The sequence below is a fragment of the Stegodyphus dumicola genome, chromosome 5 (genome assembly GCF_044657685.1).
Source record: "Stegodyphus dumicola isolate Sdum_Otavi_A_Nest chromosome 5, ASM4465768v1".
Lineage (NCBI taxonomy): Eukaryota > Metazoa > Arthropoda > Arachnida > Araneae > Eresidae > Stegodyphus > Stegodyphus dumicola.
Genome location: NC_140772.1, coordinates 104378762 through 104398821, shown reverse-complemented (window position 1 = coordinate 104398821; position 20060 = coordinate 104378762). Strand labels below are relative to the sequence as shown.

Sequence of the window (20060 nt, the reverse complement as noted above, 5' to 3'; positions counted from 1 at the left end):
GGAATATTATTATCTTTAATAGTATTAACAACTGCTTTAAAAACAGCTTCTGAATTGCAAGATTCCATCTTTAGAGATGCAAAATGATGAACTACAACTTCATTTTGATTGTTGTCATAAAACTGCACCAATATAGCCAGTATACTTTCTTGAGCATTGCTAGAACTTTCATCCAAATTTAGAGAAAATGGAGTCTCCTTTAAAGTTTGAATGATATTTTCTTTAATAGTTTTTGCGAGCCCATATTTCATCTTATAACATGCAGTAGTCATGGACATTTCCAACGAGTTTAGTGCCATCTGATCGTGGCTCAACTGTTTGCAGAGTTCAATTAAATTGGGAGCTACATTGAAAGAAAGAGAATTCTCGGCGATAAACGAAGTTATTAATACCTCTTGGCGTGCTTTTCTTGTCACTATATCCAATGGCCGAGCATCAGTCTCCAGTAAGTCATCAGTATTTTTTGAATTAGCATAATTACTTAAAGTCATTGAATGTCTAATGCACTTTAAATATTTTATGTGCGTCACAGTTTTAGAATGATTTGTAAAAGCCTTGAATCCTTTCCCACCATACTTCAGCAGTGAGTTACAAAAAAACACAATATGCTTGTCCAGCAACATTTATTTTCTTGCACCATGTGCCGATGGTATCCCCATCACCATCTCTCCGTTCAATTCAATTCCACCTAAATGCATTCCGGACACCTTCTTCTAATCGTACAATATCACTATTCATATCGAGAAATTTCATAGTGAAATTCTCTTGCGTACATAAATAAAAAAATATTTCAATATACGAAACGAAAAATTTATACGTGCATCAATAAATGAAACAAAAATTTTACACAGCGGAAAAAAAAAAAAAGTTGAGAAGCGACCAATGACAAATAGCTAATATGGCGAAAAATACCCCTTCTCTACTTATTGGCGCCACACCAGGAGAGATAAGACCTTTGAACCCAGAGTCACGTGATCGCACATCTGGTCGATCGAAGTCTCTCCCTTTTTTTTCTGCCGCGCCTACTTGCGAAAAAAAAATCCAGAAGAGAATGTTCGAGAACCGGGGGGGAATGAGTCATAACTCGCAATAAGGAAAGAACAAAAAAGAAGTTTTTTCCCCCTTTTCACGCATTATCACTGCCTTTGGAGAAAGAAAGGAAAAGTTTTCACCACACACACTGACCTTGCGTTTTCTGCTTTCAAAGCAACCAAAATTACCCAGATCAAAATAAATAATTCATTATTATTCCTACTTCCTTTTGAATGACGATCCCCGGAATTTCCGGGTATCGAAGTTCAAAATCCCCGGAGCACAAACACCCCTGCACTAAGTATTTGGAACCATTTTTAATGTTTGTGTTATGAATTGGCAGGTAAGGTTTATAATAGATAATTTAGAGGGAAAAGTTTTTGGATATTTTATTTATTTTATACGTGCAAATGCTCATCCTTGGAAAGGGTATATACTTTTTCGCGATCAGGTAATTTCATATATGTCCTTTTTACCGAATTTAAAGATTCGCAAAATTTTCATGCATTTTCGTGAAATTTTTCTAATTTATGAGAAAAAAGCAGTGTACATGGATATAGTGAAGAGTGTGCGCAATGCCATTTTTGTGATATTCTGGGATGTTTTTTTAAGTAAAAATAAGTCGACGTGTACATGGTTTAATTATATTTTAATTAAATGATAGTTATTTTGTGAATTATATGTTTGTAGCAATTTGGTATACGTTTGAGTGGAAGTAAACGTGCATGGAAATAATTTAAATATTTGACACTAAGTATTTGTACCCATTTTTAATGTTTTGTTTTGAATTCGTTGGTGACGTTTATAATAGATAATTTAGAGGGAAAAGTTTTTGGATATTTTATTTATATTATATGTGGAAATGTTCATCCTTGGATAGGGTATATACTTTTTCACGATCAGGTAATTTCATATATATCCTTTTTACCAAATTTAAAGATTCACAAAATTTTCATGCATTTTTGTGAAATTTTTCTAATTTATGAGAAAAAAGCAGTGTACATGGATATCGTGAAGAATGTGCACAATGCCATTTTTGTGCAATTCTGAGATGTTTTTTTAAGTAAAAATAAGTCGACGTGTACATGGTTACTGTGTATGTGCGATTTTGAAAAACGCGGCAAGGAGTTTGCGATTCTGCACTTTTTCCCAATTTTGCAGTTAATATTTGTCATGATTAAGCAGTTTTGTTCCATAAAATTTCTAGCATAAGTGTAATTCGTCTAGCAGATTGTTGGAAAAAGTGTTCAGTAAATAAAAAGAAAAGAAACATGGGTACTTTTCCGTTTCGCCGGCGCAAATCTCGCCAAGCAGACTTTGTTGGCGACAACATACAGTATACACATAAAAAATGTTAATTCTAAGAATTTTTTTTTTTTAATTTTGAAGGCATAAACATTTTAATATGGTTTAAAATTTTGTAAAAAGCCAATAAATAAAGACAATAAATTTGTAAAAAGACATTAATTTAAGAATTTACTATGATTTCATGGTTCAAAATCCTGATTCGCCGGTTCGTATCACGTGACCCCAAGTGATCTCATCTCACATAAACTACGCTACTAAAATTTAATTCGCTCAGTAATAATCTACATTAATTTTAAGTTAAATCTTAATTTGGAATACAAGTTTAAATGCAAGAATTATTTCAATTTGTACAAATAGCTTACTCAGAAATTATGTAAAACCGCAGTGCTTTACTTCGCTAGTGCATTCTCATTAGAATTGATGAATTTAACACTTGATTTCGCCTTCGGATGAGCGGTGTAATTGCGTTCTAATTGACTTAATTACCGTGAATTGTCTTAGGGGATAAAATTTAAATATCGTGTAAAAATTCTATATTATTGTATGCCAGTATTGAAAGAAACAATCTGATAAGAAATGGCTTCAACTTGTTTTGAAACTGAGGCGTAAAAGGTTACCAGCGAAGATATTCCGTCTGGCATCAGTTAAACCATTATTGGCAACTTTATCGTTTGCGCTGGCAAAACGGAAAAGTACCGAAACATGTCTTTACTTCGTGAAGACAAAATGGCGGCAAAAAAAAATAGAGGTTTGCTGTAGCAGAGTTGGTCGCCAAATTTTTGCCAAAAAAACGCCAAGTTACCATAATCCAAAGATTAACCCAGTTACATTCAGAAGTGATATCAGTCTCAAGCTGCAACAAACTGCACAGATGTTTACTGATCTGATTCTGAATTTGTTGAAACCCCTGCATATAAAGACTGTAGATATTAGTTCAACTTCATAGCTCAAAAGCAAAACATTTTACACCTTCTTCTAGCTTTATTAGAATGAGACAATAATGGAAAATTAATATCGATATCATGGCATCAAATATTTTGGTTGATCTTTGGATTATACAGTCAAAAGTCGTTAATCCGGACTCGTCGGGACTTCGGCGATTCCGGATTATCGATTTTTCGGGATTATAGATCATCAGTTTAAATCTCATAAGATGGCATGCAGAAATTCTAAAATTAAAAATATGAAACCATAATTTAAGAAATAAAGAACAATTATGATCTAAAGGGTATCAAAATTTACAAAAAAAAAAAAAGCTTAATATTTATTTGTTTACTTTATTAAACATTTCTCTCAATGTAAGTTGTTTAAGTTGCTTCATTTTATGTGATAATACTTTCTCTTTAATTCTATAAAAAGACATAATTTCTTGTTCAGTTACAAAGTTCCGCTGTTCAAATCTCGTTAATTGCTGTGCCGAGAATACCGATTAACTTGTCAATCGAAATTTTTTTGTTTTCACTAACCTCTCTGTCACATTCTTCACGTCTTTATCCATTTTTTGCAGCAATTCCACTTTTTGTTTGTTGGACATCGAAACATACTTTTGTTTTGTAGATCCTTTGGAAGTTCTAGCATCGGAAATTCTATTTGACATAATCGAAAGTTCAAGTTTACTTTTATAAAATTGCTTTTACAGTCTGCAAAAAATAATAAGCGGGATCCAATTCGAAGATTAAGGAAACAAAGCAATCATTAACATTAACTGAAATAGATAATTAGATAATTTTAGCTTACACCGCCCGTTATACATTAAACGCACAGGCGAAAACGTATTCTGCACTTGCGCACACGCATATGCGCAGTAGTCAAAGTCTTATGCGCACGCGTAAAACGCCTGTGCGCATGTGCCAATGCGGCGCATGCGCAGAAAGTTTTTAGCTTTGAGGTCCGGATTATGGGTGTCCGAATTAACGACTTTTGACTGTATTAACTTGGCGATTTCTTGGCGAAAATTTGGCGACCAACTCTGCTACAGCAACCCTCTATTTTTTTTTTCGCCGCCATTTTGTCTTCACGAAGTAAAGACATGTTTCTTTTTATTTACTGAACACTTTTTCCAACAATCTACTAGCCAAATTACACTTATACTAGAAATTTTATCTAACAAAACTGCTTAATCATGACAAATATTCACTGCAAAATTGGGAAAAAGTGCACAATCGCAAACTCCTTGCGCGTTTTTCACAATAACACATACACATAAACCATGTACACGTCGACTTATTTTTACTTAAAAAAAATCCCAGAATTGCACAAAAATGGCATTGCGCACACTCTTCACTATATCCATGTACACTGCTTTTTTCTCATAAATTAGAAAAATTTCACGAAAATGCATGACAATTTTCTGAATCTTTAAACCCGATAAAAAACATATGAAATTACCTTATCGCGAAAATGTATATACCCTTTCCAAATATGAACATTTCCACATATAAAATAAATAAAATATCCAAAAACTTTTACCTCTAAATTATCTATTATATTATAAACGTCACCAATGAATTCATACCGCGAACATTACAAATACTTAGTGTCAAATATTTAAAATTATTTCCATGCACGTTTTACTTCAACTAAAACGTATACCAAATTCCTAAAAACATAAAATTCACAAATAACCATCATTTAATTAAAATATCACTAAACCATGTACACGTCTACTTATTTTTACTTAAAAAAACATCCCAGAATTGCACAAAAATGGCATTGCGCACACTCTTCACTATATCCATGTATACTGATTTTTTCTCGTAAATTAGAAAAATTTCACGAAAATGCATGAAAATACTCAACGTATACTACTCAAACATATTCCAAAATACTACAAACATATAACTCACAAAATCACGATCATTAAATTAAAATATAATTAAATTAAAAAACACTACTTCAAATATAAATAAGCACATACATTAAATTAATAAAAATTAAATTACAATCCTAATTACTTTAAACTAAATCACTGCTAATAACAATTTTCAAATAATACCATTTTAATTTATTTACTCCTTACATTTAAAACAATGCATAAAAATAATATCCTCAAATGATTAAAAATACTAACTTACCTAATCTTCTTCAGAATCTTCATTACGTCGCTGCAGTACTACTGCTAATTTCTAAATCCTAAATCCAGTAGTCAACTGGAAGTCTATTCACCAAGTAATAAGAAATTAATAAAATTTCACCTATACTCAAACTACTTTCAGCAAACCACGTACCCTTCCTTACACTTCTTTTCACAAAATGTCCATTTTCACCATATTTCTTGCACCGCCATTTAAACTTGTAATATCCTTCCTTTCACACAATCTCAACTTATTATTATTATCAGATAAACACATTAAAAATTTACAATTCACTTTACATAGCGCCATGCAATCCGAAAATTAATCAACAGTACAGATTTCCCCCCTTTTCCGATTAAACAACTGTAATTCATCCATTAACGTCACATGACATATCTCATGATCTCTCATTTCCCTCACACAAAATAATGCGTAATCGGAACTGAGTGCTTCTCAGATTATTACCAAAGTCCTAGGTAGTAACCTTTATCGCCTCCCAAATGTCGCCAAACTACCAGTTACCATATTCCAAAGATCAGCCAATATTTTCTTTTATCCTACAAACTGCCATTATATAAATTCCCAGATATATGGAATCTAAGTGATAACAAACTTTGCCTGTCTTTTGTTCCATCATTTAACCATATCATAAAACAAATTTTCTGCGTATTTGCACCAGATAAATATTTTTTTAGTCACTGTAAAGTGTTAAAACCCAACATTTTTCTACTTCCTTACTCTGGCAGACATTCCAGCATTCTGGATATACTGTATTTCTTTCATGTGCATGTTCTTTTTTATCTCCATTTCAGTTTTGATACCTGTCAGATGTTTGCACTAGGCAACATCTGCTGGTTTCTCTGCAGATTCTGTCCAAAATCTATTGTTTCTGAAAAATTCTGCTGATGTTTTCCTTTTGCTTAATAAATAAACCTCAATAATTTTGTTGAGGCATATTCATCAAGCAAATGACCTCAATACTTAATGTGTCCAGCAATTTTTTTTTTTTTTTTTTTTTTTTTTTTTTTTTTTTTTTTTCTGTCAAGTATTTGATCAAAAATAAGTATAAATTTTTCTCGCACTTGTTTCAATCAATCGCCGTGTTTTTACCTATATTTGACTACCTACTAAATCATCTGCAGATTATTCTTCAGTCTAACAGCATATGAAATGCAAAGCAGTAAGAAAAAGAATCTTGAAACCACAAAAACAATTACCGGCAGGAAGACTTTCCCCTGCAGCTTCACATTTGCTTTCTAATAATTCATTCATTTAATGTCCACTTCTGCACTTTTGCTCAGCATACAAAATTGTGTGCTTTAACATGGAAATATTTTTTGCTTTATTTTTCAAAGCATTTCACATAGCAAATAAAATTCTGAAAATACTAATCAAATGTTTAGAAATTTTGACTCATGTCTGCATTAAAATTCTATAAATAACAGCTATTGTTATGTATTAAAATGGATTTTAATATATAACGAAAGCTGTATATGCCACATTAAATTATATGAACTATAATTCCGATATAATGTATACCGCGATTTCATTTCACTAAAACAATATTCTGGAAACACTACTTGTCTGTTACGCACAGCATACCATGTAAAAAAAAAAAATCAATAAATTTATATCAGTTTACATCGGTTATTCCTCTTGAAATGTACGCTAAAAGAAGACACATTCACTTACTTTAAAGTCAAAGTAGTTAGACAACGATATCTTTCTTGTACCATATATTTAAAGTTGCCTTACATTCAAGTCTCTACGATACAAACGGTTCAAAAATTCAGGATAGCCTTGTATTCCGCACAGACTGTAGTTAATAAAAATCTGGGAAGATAAATGAGAAACAGGGTAAAATTAGTAATAAAAGTAACATAAATTTTTCATTTATATATGTTTCATACCCTAAATTTTACAACAAAGGTATGTTAATACATAAATCTTTGCTCTGATCTGTTCAACTTTTCTTAACTATAAAACAACTTTTTGCATCTCAGCTTTCACAAGCTTTACGTATTTCTTAATGGATACTAAAACGATTAGAGCAACATGCAATATCATAAGTCAATAAATAACAGTATCAATTTCAATAAAATAACCGTGAATTTGATATTCATATTAAATGAAACCGGAATACTTAATGAAAATTATATGGAATATTCTTAGGTACCTTATAATAGATTAAACAGCTACAAGGAGAGATTCAAAGGACAAATAATAAAACATGAATCGCATTTAAAACGCAAGGAGAAAATCCGGCACACTTAGACATTGCGTCACGATATTTGTACGGTGGTATGATATCGAAGTCACATCGGGATGCCAGATTTAATTAACTAATTTTCACTTTCGGACAAGGAATTTTGTTCCATCAAAAGACAATTTTTTTAATATACTATTATATAAGTTGACAAGATTCGGAACGCTTAATATATATATATATATATTATAAACATATTTATATATTTTTATAAATAAATTACTTCATTATTATTCTTAAGCTGTGTTCGCAACGCAAAGCGTCAACGCGGAAAAAACGCTTTCCGCGTACAGCACGGCAACTTTCACTTTAAAAGTTGTCATATTCTCGCACTAGATGGCGCTTCATATCGGAAACGGAGGTAAAACGTGAAATTTATGTGTGGTATTTTGACTTTTTACGATTATATTTTTAAATTTAAATGGATTTAGTTTATACTCGATTAAAACTCATTTTACTTCTTGCTTTTTGTAAGAGAAGCAGAATGCAGTGGTTTATATTAATATATGAGGGATGACTGCAGCAAGGAAATGCAAATAATTTAAGTGAAGAAATGCGCTTAAACGAAACGAAATTTCTTTTAATTACTTTCGCATGACACCTCATCAATTCGATGAACTTCTAGCGCTCATTGAACTATTTAGTCAAAAGCAGAACATTAGTTTTTGTCAGAATATCGCAGAAAAGAACCGTTTGGACGATAGGAATAGAATATTCCAGAAAATGATTGTTGTATAAATCAAACGCCGTATACATCTAATTTAATTTATTTATGAATGTTGTTGAATGATAATTAAAAAATCATGCAATTAGCATGATTCTATTTTGGATAGTAAATTTTTCATGGGGTTGAATACTATAAATGTTTTTGCATGATGTATGAACTTCCCTTAAATACTACCTTAAATGAGCTTCCCTTAATTGCTTTAAATAATGCAATAAAAAGTATATTTTGTTTATAAATATATGTATGATTTAAAGCATTATTAAATTAAATATCACACTTAAAAAAAGCAGTTATTTTTAAGGTAAAAAACAACAGCAATTTTTTTTATAATATTTCAGTTTCTGCTTTTCTGTACATATTTTTTTACTTTAAATGTAACAGTAATTACTTCAATTAGTCATTCATATATTAATGAGCCGCCACTATCTAAAGGTTTATTTTATAAGGTCACTTTTATCTAAAACTCATTGAATTGCACTTCTTTTACTGCGTTAAAAATTGAATTCCATAATTAGCAAATTTGCTAATGCTCACGCAAAAATTCTTTAAATTAATAAAAAAAACTAACATAAAGATTAAACCCGTCGAAAAGCGATCATGCATGTTAAGAAAAACAAATATGAAGCCATTAAAATGCATAGCAGTATTCCATAAAATTATACATATTAGTTACATACTAACGAGCTTCTTTTCTGTATAGATAACAGTTTTCTTAATTTTTTTAAACAAATGGTTTATTTGTCACCACTCGTTTTAAATTCAAAACTCACTAAAGTTCTTAATTAGATGAAACAACAACTTTATACTAATACCAGTAGCGCTTTTGCTAGTCTCGTGTTAACAGAATGTCAAAAGAAGAATAATGCACACAATGCCGAGCAAAAATTAGGTTTATATGAATAATGAATGAAATTAAATGAAAATAAATGCAAGCTTCTTGTAGCTACTCCCCAAAAAATCCGCGGTAGAATGATAGTCGAGGTAGAAAAAAGGTGTATTCGTACCATTATTAAAAGTAGAAAAAAGGAAACCCCGAACCCGCAATACAAGTTCTTAGTAAAATCTGAACTTTCTACTGAGCGTATTACCTCTGCGCTGAGGTATCTTGTCGATAACGTGGTAAATCTTGTAGCATATCCAAAAATATATTATAAAATTTTTTAAAAAAAGAGAGCATCTGATTAAAAATACACTGTAAATTTATTTAATGACAGACAAAGAGAAAAACATGCATGCGGTATTAATCCAGCACATCATTACAATATTATAAGATATTAATTACAGAGTTAAACATCATTAGTTCACATCAACAAGAAGTTGATCATTGGAATTTTTTAAATATTAATGCCAAAACAGATTTATTAGTGTAGTCTCTGGTTTGAGGTCTACAAAAATAAACATGATTTTGCTTGTTTCTGTGATTTGGTTTATGGCAAAGCACTGGATAGCTATCTGTGTAAGGGTGGGGGAAATTGCATTCCTGGACGACTTTCTAAATGAAACTGTCTCATACACGTTACACATGAGGAAAACCACGAAAACAATCATGCAGCCAGCCCGTTAGCAGGCATTGGAACTCCGAACCGAACTACCAGTGTTCAGCGATTTTACCATTCAGCCACTGATGGGCCGCAGAAACCAACTCGATCAACAGCAGCTAAGTATGCAAAATCCTCACATTATTCAACTATCAGTTCTTTGTCAAGAATTAATTTTTTCATGCAGAGATTACAATTTCAATACAGAACTACAAATATATCCAGAAATGTAAATTAGATACATTATATCTTTTTCTGTAATATGAACATCATTTGATCGATACAAAACACAAAAAAATTCAATATCATTACAAAAAAAATGTAAAAAAATTACCCTTTCTCAGAAGACTGCATTTTACGCAAACTAATTAATTTCAGTTTTCTTTCCGACTCTATAACCTGCTGTAAAGATACAAGATAATTACAGACACTCATTCATCGAACTTTACCGAAACGTTTCTCAAGGTTATCTGTCTGAAATTTTCCTAAAAGTATAAAAAGTGATTTAAATTATTTTAACAAATAATTTTAAAATTCTTTCAATGTTTCTATCGTATGGAGAAGAGCGACCTGGGTTTCTTTTGACAGTTTCCCAATTTGTAACTTACAGTTTTTTATGGTTGGGGAAAAATCATTCCGTGATATAAGCCATGAACATAACTGTGATAACTATTCTACGCTTTTATCTTCTGGTGTCCTTTTGGGCTCATAAATACATACTGAAACTATAAGGTCTTTTTAAAGTGTTTAGCATTCACAACTTTCCCCCATTTTAAAATTATATCAATAAAATGTTTACTTCCTAACACATCCTTCCCATACACAGTTCTATTATTTTGCGATTCAATTTGCAGAGCAATTAAGGTTTTTTCATCAAAAAGTTTAATAGCAATACTTACATTCTGCTTCTCTATAGAGGATGGAAATGAAACTTTTCTAGATAAAGCTGAAGCCATTTTAAAATATTAAAATGTTTTAAATGGTTGTTTTTTAAATTAATGTTTTCAATTATAACAATTATTGTAAACATTAATAGTTGATGTGGTGATATGTTTTTACAGGAAACATTGCTACAATATTTGTTTTTTGATAATAAAGAACTTATCATAATTGTTTGAAGAGTTATTGCTTCCATCTAGTTATTCGAAAACACACCCCTTTTATATGAAACTCGTGGTTTTATATATATTTCATCCAATAATAAACTGACAAGCTTTTCAGAATTATTTAAAATTTTGCATTTTTTCTTCAAATACATCCAATGACTTGTTTGTAGCAGAGAATCTGCTCAAACAATTTTCAGATTTAACTGACTTAAATATGAAGGATGGGGCAATATAAAATATTTACTGTTGCATATGGTATTGATACCAAAACAGATTTATTATTGTAGACTCTGATTTGAGGTCCACAAAAATTAACATAATTTAGCTAGTTTCTATTATTTGGTTTATGGCAAAGTACTCGAGGGCTATCTGCGTAATGAAACTACTTACATATTGAATTAATTAAATATCATTTGTATTTACGTAAAGTGTTTATATTAAAGTAAATAAATACTTAGCAAGCAGGCGATAAGACAGGGGGTAAAATGCATGACTTTAAATTATTTCATTTTGCTCAACTCGCCCCTATGGATCCAAAACCGCCCATATAACTTTTTCGATATTTGTAGTGTAGTTTTATTCTCCTTTACGTCTGACTGCGAACATCTCTTTTTCATTTCCTCTACTCCCCGTAGTAAGGCCAACTTGTTAGCCTTGCCTTACCGGTTACTCGTCACTGTTCTCCGCCCATCCGGATGCAGTATGATAGTAAGTCGTTTCGCCGTACCTCAGAAAATGTTAAAAGAAAAGTGAAGAGATTATGGGATAAAAATATGTTTGCTTTACTTTCATAAAACTGAATAAGTAATTTTATATTACATGAAGTCATAAAAGAATTTTTCATTCGACTTGTACATTTCAAATAATAATTCATAAGTAGAACAGAAATATTATTTTCATATTTACCAGTCACAACGGAATCTTTAAAAATATCTACTGGTCTAACCAGAGGAGAGTTAGGCTCCGGCGCAGAGCTCCTGTACTTCCCAATTTTTGAGATAAATCATAATTCTAAATGGAATGCTCCGTAGCCCATAAATAAAAGGACTTCAGAACGTTTTTCATCCAAGTTAACCACAATTTCAACAGAAAATTCTTTTGATCTCGAAAATTTTAGTTTAATAATAAATAAGCCTTAAAATCGGTTCTTTTCTACGCATGCCTGCTTTTAGCCGCGAAACAAACTCTTAGGTTAAGTTTTTTCAAAAAAGCAAAGCCTGCACTCACGTGTCAAAGATTTATTCTCCAGGATGTGCAATAAATTTATTTCAGCAGGTAAATCTATCCTTTCCAGAAGTATTAGAACTGATCACCCTGGTTATGCACGTCTAATGCTAGTGGATTCCTAAGAAAAGTACAGCTTTTCGTAACGATGTAGCCAAATACGGGGTGGACTTTGTCTCTCGTACAGAACCTTACTTTTGTTCTCAGCATACATATTAAGCTAAATTAGAGCCAAATGTTTCCGTGTATGACATTCTGCTTGACAACTAAATTTATATCGACAGATATTCGTGGTCAGAAAGTGTTCTGTCTATTCTCATTTGTAACGCTTTAACCATTTTAGTTTTTTACATTCATGTGCTGGGTAAAGAATAATCTTTGTGTCTATCATCACTTCAGATTAAACATTATATTATATATTATGGTTTCAGCAAGAGTATAGCTGAAATATTTCTCAGTTTTTGAGTGATAATTCCGGTCGTAGCTCCAAATAAGACGATGTCAGGTATTTTATTTTTTAACTATTTATCATTAATAAAATAATTTGTTTTATACCTTTATATTTTATACATATTAATTGTTTAACCCATTAGCCGCTGGTGTTGCGTTGACGCAACGGTCAAAATAAATGCGTATATAAATATAACTACCTAAGATATTTTATATCACCAGATGATTTTGTATAGGGAATATTATGAAGATTATTTCTGTAAAAAAATATTTGCCTTCAACAATCATTTTGTTTATAATAATTAATCTCATACTTTAAGCAAAATTTTCTACTGGGTATTTTTCCTGAAAATATTTAACGAAAGAATCGCCGTCTTTATGAGTGATCTATTTTTAGTCAAGGTCACCGTTTATCAGAACATTAAAATAGTCAGATGTTTATAATTGTGTTGGGAAGCAAGGGAAAACAGGTGTTGCATTGACGCAATGTCAGCAGGAAACGGGTAGTCAATCTCCTTTTTCACTCATTCCATTCGATGTTCTGGTTCATGTTCTAGTTGTTTAAAAATGTCTAGAACGAGGTATCTTTCATTAGAAGAAGCCCTTCAAAGATTTTTGATGAAGAAACAGATGATGATAATGTTAATAATGGCCAGAATGAAACTGATATTGTTGTTGTTCCCCCAGAAATTGCAGAGGCTAGTGACGAAGAAGAAAGGAATGGCAATGTTTTAAATAATGATAATGACATTTTACCAAATGATACTGCTGAGGAAGTTGAAATTCACGTAAGAAGTAAGTTTCAGCCTTCTAAAAGCAGTTATAGTCATACTAAAAAGTTTTAAAAGCAGAAGACTAAGATCTTGAAGTGGATAAAAAAGGAACTATTAGTTATGTCTCAGTAAGAACATGAAGAAAGAGATAGAAGAGAAATTATAAAAGACAAAACACAAGGTAAAACTAGTGCACAGCTTTTCGATTTTCTTTTTGGTTTAGACATTTACTCTCTTCTCGTTGAACAGACAAATATATATACGGTCAGAAAAAAAAAACTGATTTTATTGCATCTGAAGCCTATATGAGAAGATTTATTGGAATATTATTGCTTACAGGATATCATTCTTTACCTCAAGAAAAAATGTATTGGTCTTTTGATAAGGACATTTCTGTTCCTGTTGTACGAGAATTGATATCACGTTTGCAGTACAGGAATATGAAGCAGAATTTGCATTTGACAATAGTCAAATTGACAATACTGATAAATTATATGAGGTGAGACCGTATCTAAACTTACCAAATATCACCACTTTTTACTACTGGAAATATAAAGTCTCTTTTTGATTTCAGACGCGAGAACGCATTATTCCTTTTGCAAACTCCTCTTGAAAGTGTAGAATTAGCCAGAAATAGATCAGCAACAGGAAGACTTAGTAAATTCAGCATTCAAAAACCATTTAATGGAGATGGTAGACATTTTATCGTAAAGTTCGTTGATAACAAAAGACTTTGTTGTAAGGAGTACCATAGCCAGACTGTTTATAGATGCAAAGTATGTAATTTAGCTTTACATCATGATTGTAATCAAGCTTTTCATGCTTGAATCTTTCAAATGAAATAATCTGTATTTGTAAAAAAAATACACTGTATATTTTAATAATAAATTAATTACAAGTAAAGTGATTTGTAGATTTATAAAACGTTATACAGCTAAAAAGTAATCCTGCGCTCCACTCAAAAGAAACATCACACGAGTACAATCCTACTCACTAAACATCCATAGTCTTATTCCGCTGACGTTGCGCGAACGCAACACTCGCGTTTTCCACAGGTAAGAGCATTTTTTTTATTTTCAATGTAAATTTATGTTATAAATGCTTAATTTAATATTTGTTATTATTTTCATGAGAAAAGAATTCCTTGTAGTTTTGGCGGTTAATGGGTTAATTATTTTAATTATTAATTATTTTATTAGTTATTATTACTTTATTTACAGGATTTAATTTTATTCCTCTTTCTTGCCAACCTCCCATAGGCATCTAGCATTTCTAATTTTAGAAATAAATTCCTGGATATAGTAACATAATGGTGAAGGCGTGGCTGTAAATATTCGTCCCTTCAGTAGGAGGCAACGGTGGCCACCAATTAAGTGCCTGGCTTTAGAAGTGGTCATTGTCGAATAGGCAAATGCTCGCCACCCAGATAAAAGAAAATACCGAGAAGAGCGATACAAGTACTTTTCTGAAATGTTCCAGAATTATAAAGTGTTTCTATTGAGAAACAAATTTTATTAAACTATTATTAGTTTTGTGAGCCTTCAATCTATAACGAATCCGTACACACCCAACAATTTTGTTCTCAGAAGTGACGTTGAATGCCAGTGACCAGAGAACTATGGAGGAGCAACTTAAGATACCTGGTAAAGGCCTTTGCTGTTTTAAAACAAGAGATGATAGAGAGACAAGAATCTGTTAACAAAGAGATGAAATCGGGAGCAGTAGTGATGAAAGCGGGTGAAAAACGATGAAAGAGGACGTCAAGAAAAGACTGAAGCAGATCAAGTGCAAATGAAACAAGAAATGACTTAAATACTTGAACGAGAAAACGAGAAACGAGAAATGAAACGAAAATTTGTTTCCTTAAAAGGAAACAAATTATCAATAATGACAGCTGGTCACAATTCTGACGCTTTTAAATTCACAACCTCCTGACAAATGCACAAGACTCAAATCACAAGATGCAAATGAATGCGTTCCGCCATCTCGCAATGAATGCGAACAGCCATCTCGCTGTTCCTCTAAGAGCATACGCAGCGGAAAACTTTCAAACGTGGCCTGCTGCAGATTTTAGAAAACTTCAGTTAAAATCTTACCAGCAGGAAGCTCAAGGAAAGACTTCAGGAGCTCGCCACGTATTTTGAAAAGGCTGTCTCATTTCTTCTTTTCGGACTTCTCAGCAGAAACAAGGGAAATCCTGTCCCTGCAGTAGTTCATCGATGACATCTAGGATTATGCGATAGAGAAAGCATTGCGAATTGTGAAAATCAAGGATCTAAAACAAGTACAAAGATTATTGTACTCCATGAAATTCGAGGTAGCGCAGCAAACAGCTCGTACAAACTGCCACCCAATCGGAGCTGATGATGTCCAGGAGTCAGTGAATCAACTGACCGCTTGTCTAGACAATTTAACTAGGCAAGTCAATGCGTTGAAGTAGCGTCTCGCCCTAGCATTGAAGTTGCAAAACACATGCGCAATGACAAGCTTCTTTGGCGTTATTGGCTGCTGTCCGTTATACAGAATTGGCGATGTATCATCAGATTGGCAAGTATAGACATGTTATTCCATTACCTCAAACTGAAGCTTCAGATTAAAAAAAAAATTAATGAAGATGTCGCAGATTATATAATGAACACGGATCTATTTTTTGAAGAATTAATGATTTCAAAAGCTTTTTGGGCAGCTAATTATAAAATGCATGTTTATGGATACATATTTTCAGTCATTTCATTGAAAAATGCACTTTATTGCTCAGTTCCATTCAAATAATAGAATACATTTCCAAGCAAGCCAAACACATCCACACCAGTCCAAAGAGTATTTTCAATAATGAACGGGATATGGTTTGCAGAAAGAGGTAAAATGGCTGAACCAAAGGTAAAAAAAAGCTTTAGTAAGCTGCAAAATTAATAGTAAACAAAAACTGCAGCGAATTTTTCGATGCCATTAAAAATAACAAAGAATTTTTAATGAAACTTCACACTAGTGAAAAATACTAATGATAATTACTACTGAATGAGGTATGTTTAATCACCAGAAATTTATTTTAACTCATTGCTGTTTTTTGTTAACAACTTCTTTACTATAGTAGTACCTGAAAGTAGTATCTATAAAGTGTATGCTTTTTAGATTACTACTAAGGTAAGATAATGTAATCAAGAATACGAAAAGAAAGGACCACAGTATGTTATTTTGCTGAATGCCTATTAAAAGATGAACTTTTATGATAATGAGTTTAAATTAATTATGTTAAGCTCTCAAGAATTATTTGCCAAGATCTTTTATGATGGCTGTAAATATGAAACAAAAAAATTGTAAACTGAGGTTAAATTAATTGATTATGTCAAAGCACTGAAGAGTTATTTGCTTAGGATGAGACATCCCTTTAAGGAAAGCACGAATTTAAAAAAAATTATGATAGCGGTAAATATAAGATGGAATATCAAACAAAAATACATTTGGAAATAAATGTAAAATACGGTACTGATTATTGCATGCTACAAAAACCTACAGCATTAATTTAAGCAACTCAAAAACATCAACACGAGCGAAAAAAAGATAACGTCTATTTTCCTACACGCTTTTCAAGTCCTCAGTAAATAAATTCTCATATATTTGAGCACAAAGCCCACCCCATATGCTTTTTTAAGCACCTAGCAAATAATTGCTCGCATAATTGGGTGCAAAGTGACCTAATTTCACACATTTCGCAACGCTTCACTTACGAATCGCAGAAATCTGAATTCATCACCAAGCCAAACACACATAAATGTTCTTCGGCCAAGCGACGAAGGTTACCATGCTGAAAATATGTCTATCGCGCATGCGTGGAGCAACTTCAATGCTAGGGCGAGACGCTACTATGCGTTGAAGGCAAAACAGGAATGACAGTGCACTAGTGCACTAGAAGGGAGGGACATCTAGATTTGACTTTCTCGAGGCTGCCTTACACAATTAAGATCCCTAACCCCTTGAGGAATCATAACACTCCCGCTCAATCTAGTGGGACAATTTTTGTTTCACACAATCTGGGTTAAAAGCACACAAGTTAAAGGTGTTGCCGTCATAAAGAGAACATAATTAAAAATCAATCGTCCCCCAGTGTTGACCAAGGGGAGTCAAACTTTCAAGGTCAACCTTCGAAATCTGTTCATGTCACATCCCCACAACCAAGAAGCAGACAAGACAGTACCATATGGTACTTGCCGAGCCTGAAACTTCCACCGAATAAACAATGGTTCTAGTCATTGTAAAGACTGTTAATTTCCCCCCAGAAGTCGAGTCTGTCTAGATATTGACCTAGCCAAAACAGCGGGATCGACCCCCCCCCGGAGAAAGAACAGGAATGACAATAAACCGACCCGAAAATGTTGAATAACGGTACAGGCCATGTACTAAGGAGCTGCAAAACACATTATAATATTGCTTACAAGCAAAGAGAACTTCTGCGAATGAAAGTTTAATTAAAGATGGCATATATAGACAAATACAGGATCGCTAAACATCTCCCCTGTAGTCGGACCATAAGGGTTTAAAGGAGATAAACTGATGGCCTTCTCTGTAAATCATTCAGAAGCTTTTTATTCTACTTTTATGGCTAAGAAATTATTCAGGTCTAGAAAATTTTACTATGGCGTAATACTATGTGATATCAATGCTTATGCACGCTTAAGAAAAATGAAATGGCGACACTGAATAGTTCTTCATTGGATTGTAACAGTGTTAGTAATTTTAGTCACCTGATTAGATGACCTTTAGACATACGTTATGTTTTAAAAATGTATATTTATGAGGAAGACTGCGATTGTTGTTTATGAAGCATGGTTTAGATGTAACTTATACCTAGTGTTTTACAGTATTTAGATTTTAAAAGTACAAATACCCATAAATAGAGTTTGTAATCACAAAATAGTATCTAAAAGTTAATAATCTAAAAGTAATCTAGTTATTCTGATTTGTAGTAGAACGATTTTATTTGTGTTCGTTAAAGTGCAAAAGGAAATTCTTTTGCAAACTGTATTCTAAATTGCTGTAACGTCGAGGTTTCTAATATAGCTGGCATGTTAAACACACAGACAGCGTGAAATACAAGAAAAAAGATAAAACTGCTGCAAAACCTTTCAAGGCACTTTTCCCTAGAAAAGTCTTCTACCGAAAATGAATGAATTAATGTCCACAAAGCTGTGTGAAACATTTCATTTTTTAACACTCCACAATAATTGCAACTGTAAATGTTCATTTTATAAGGTATTTCGTCCGCCTTCGTGGTGTAGTGGTCAGCATGCTCGACGCGTATTCGAGAGGCCCGTGGCTCAAGTCCCGACGAGGGCACTGATCATTTTTCATTTCTCCTGCTTCGAAAAAAACCTTATGTCTCTATAATTTGAAGTAGAAAAACTATGTACATTGATTCTGAAATTGCAAAAAGGTTAGGTGTGGAAAACCAAAGGCAAGCTTTGTTAGTTAATATTCTTCTAAACCATTTAATTACCCACCGTATGTAATATATTAAAAATAAAAACGCTTGTTTTTCTGTATCTACAATGCACCCAGCAGAGGTAGTAAATACTGCTTTAATACTGAGCATGAAATAGGACACTCTCTTTTAAAACTTTGGAAGTATTCTCAGATAACAGCCGACGCTATTACTAAATATATAAAGAAGTTCTTATCATTCCACTGAATCTTAAAGAGTTATCTTCTTTCTCAAAAGCCGCTGTCTTTGTTAATTCGGGTAAGCATAACAGTGTTCATCTTAAGCTGAAATAAGATAAAGCATAGTGAGATTAATTCGGGTAAGCATAACAATGTTTATCTTAAGCTAAAATATGAATTGAATAAACAACCCTTTCTTGATAACTATTTAGCTCACACAATTCATAATGCCTAAGATATGCGACGTCAGAGTTAAAAATAGACGTAGAGAATTTAGTATTAAAAGTGGTTTCTTACTTTAGCAGTTATGCCATGAGGCTGCAGCTCTGAAGGAGTTCTATAATTTTGTTGATAAGAAGTACTTTGAGTCGTGTTCCAGTAAGCTGGTTAAGTTTAATACCTGTTCTTGAGAGGCCTTTAAGGAATTGAGTACCAAAGAACCAATTGCTTCTAAAGTTTAGATGAAGATAAATGTACAAATATTGTGTGGGATATATTTGGAGAAGAGACTGGAGATTCAAACTTATTGTACGAAGCAGTAAGATGTAGTGTTCATTTCTTGCGTGTCGGGTTATGACTTATCTCGGTTGTCTGACAGTAACATCAGAACAAGTCCATGAAAATTTTTTTTGTGGCGAGGAATGCAGGATTGCGTCTATTGTTGAAATGAGCCTTGTTCACATTATAGGTGATAATACGACTTTGCTCAGTTCCATTCCGACTTTGCTCAGTTCCATTCCAACTTTGCAAGATAATCTCCTAGGGGTTGGTTCAAAGGGTCTTTCACTCCTCTTTTCCTACCACCAAGTCCTTAAACAGGTATTTAAGCCTTCTCCGACATTCGAATCTTGGCCCAACAATACGGCACCCAGCATTTCTATCCCCTGTTCTGATAAAAGCGGTA

At 32.6% G+C, this 20060-nt stretch overlaps 1 protein-coding gene across 2 annotated transcripts in view; it reads right to left on the bottom strand.

The window, feature by feature from the left end:
- Positions 1-7726, bottom strand: part of LOC118187682 (solute carrier family 25 member 44) — a 51646-nt gene extending 43920 nt beyond the window's left edge. For both annotated transcript variants that reach the window (XR_015041187.1, XM_085816941.1), the window contains exons 1-2: positions 7591-7726; positions 7107-7247 (exon numbers count right to left, since the gene is read on the bottom strand). The gene's annotated coding sequence lies outside the window, so the exon portion shown is untranslated. The remainder of the gene's footprint in view (positions 1-7106; positions 7248-7590) is intronic.
- Between the last annotated feature and the right edge of the window lie 12334 nt (positions 7727-20060).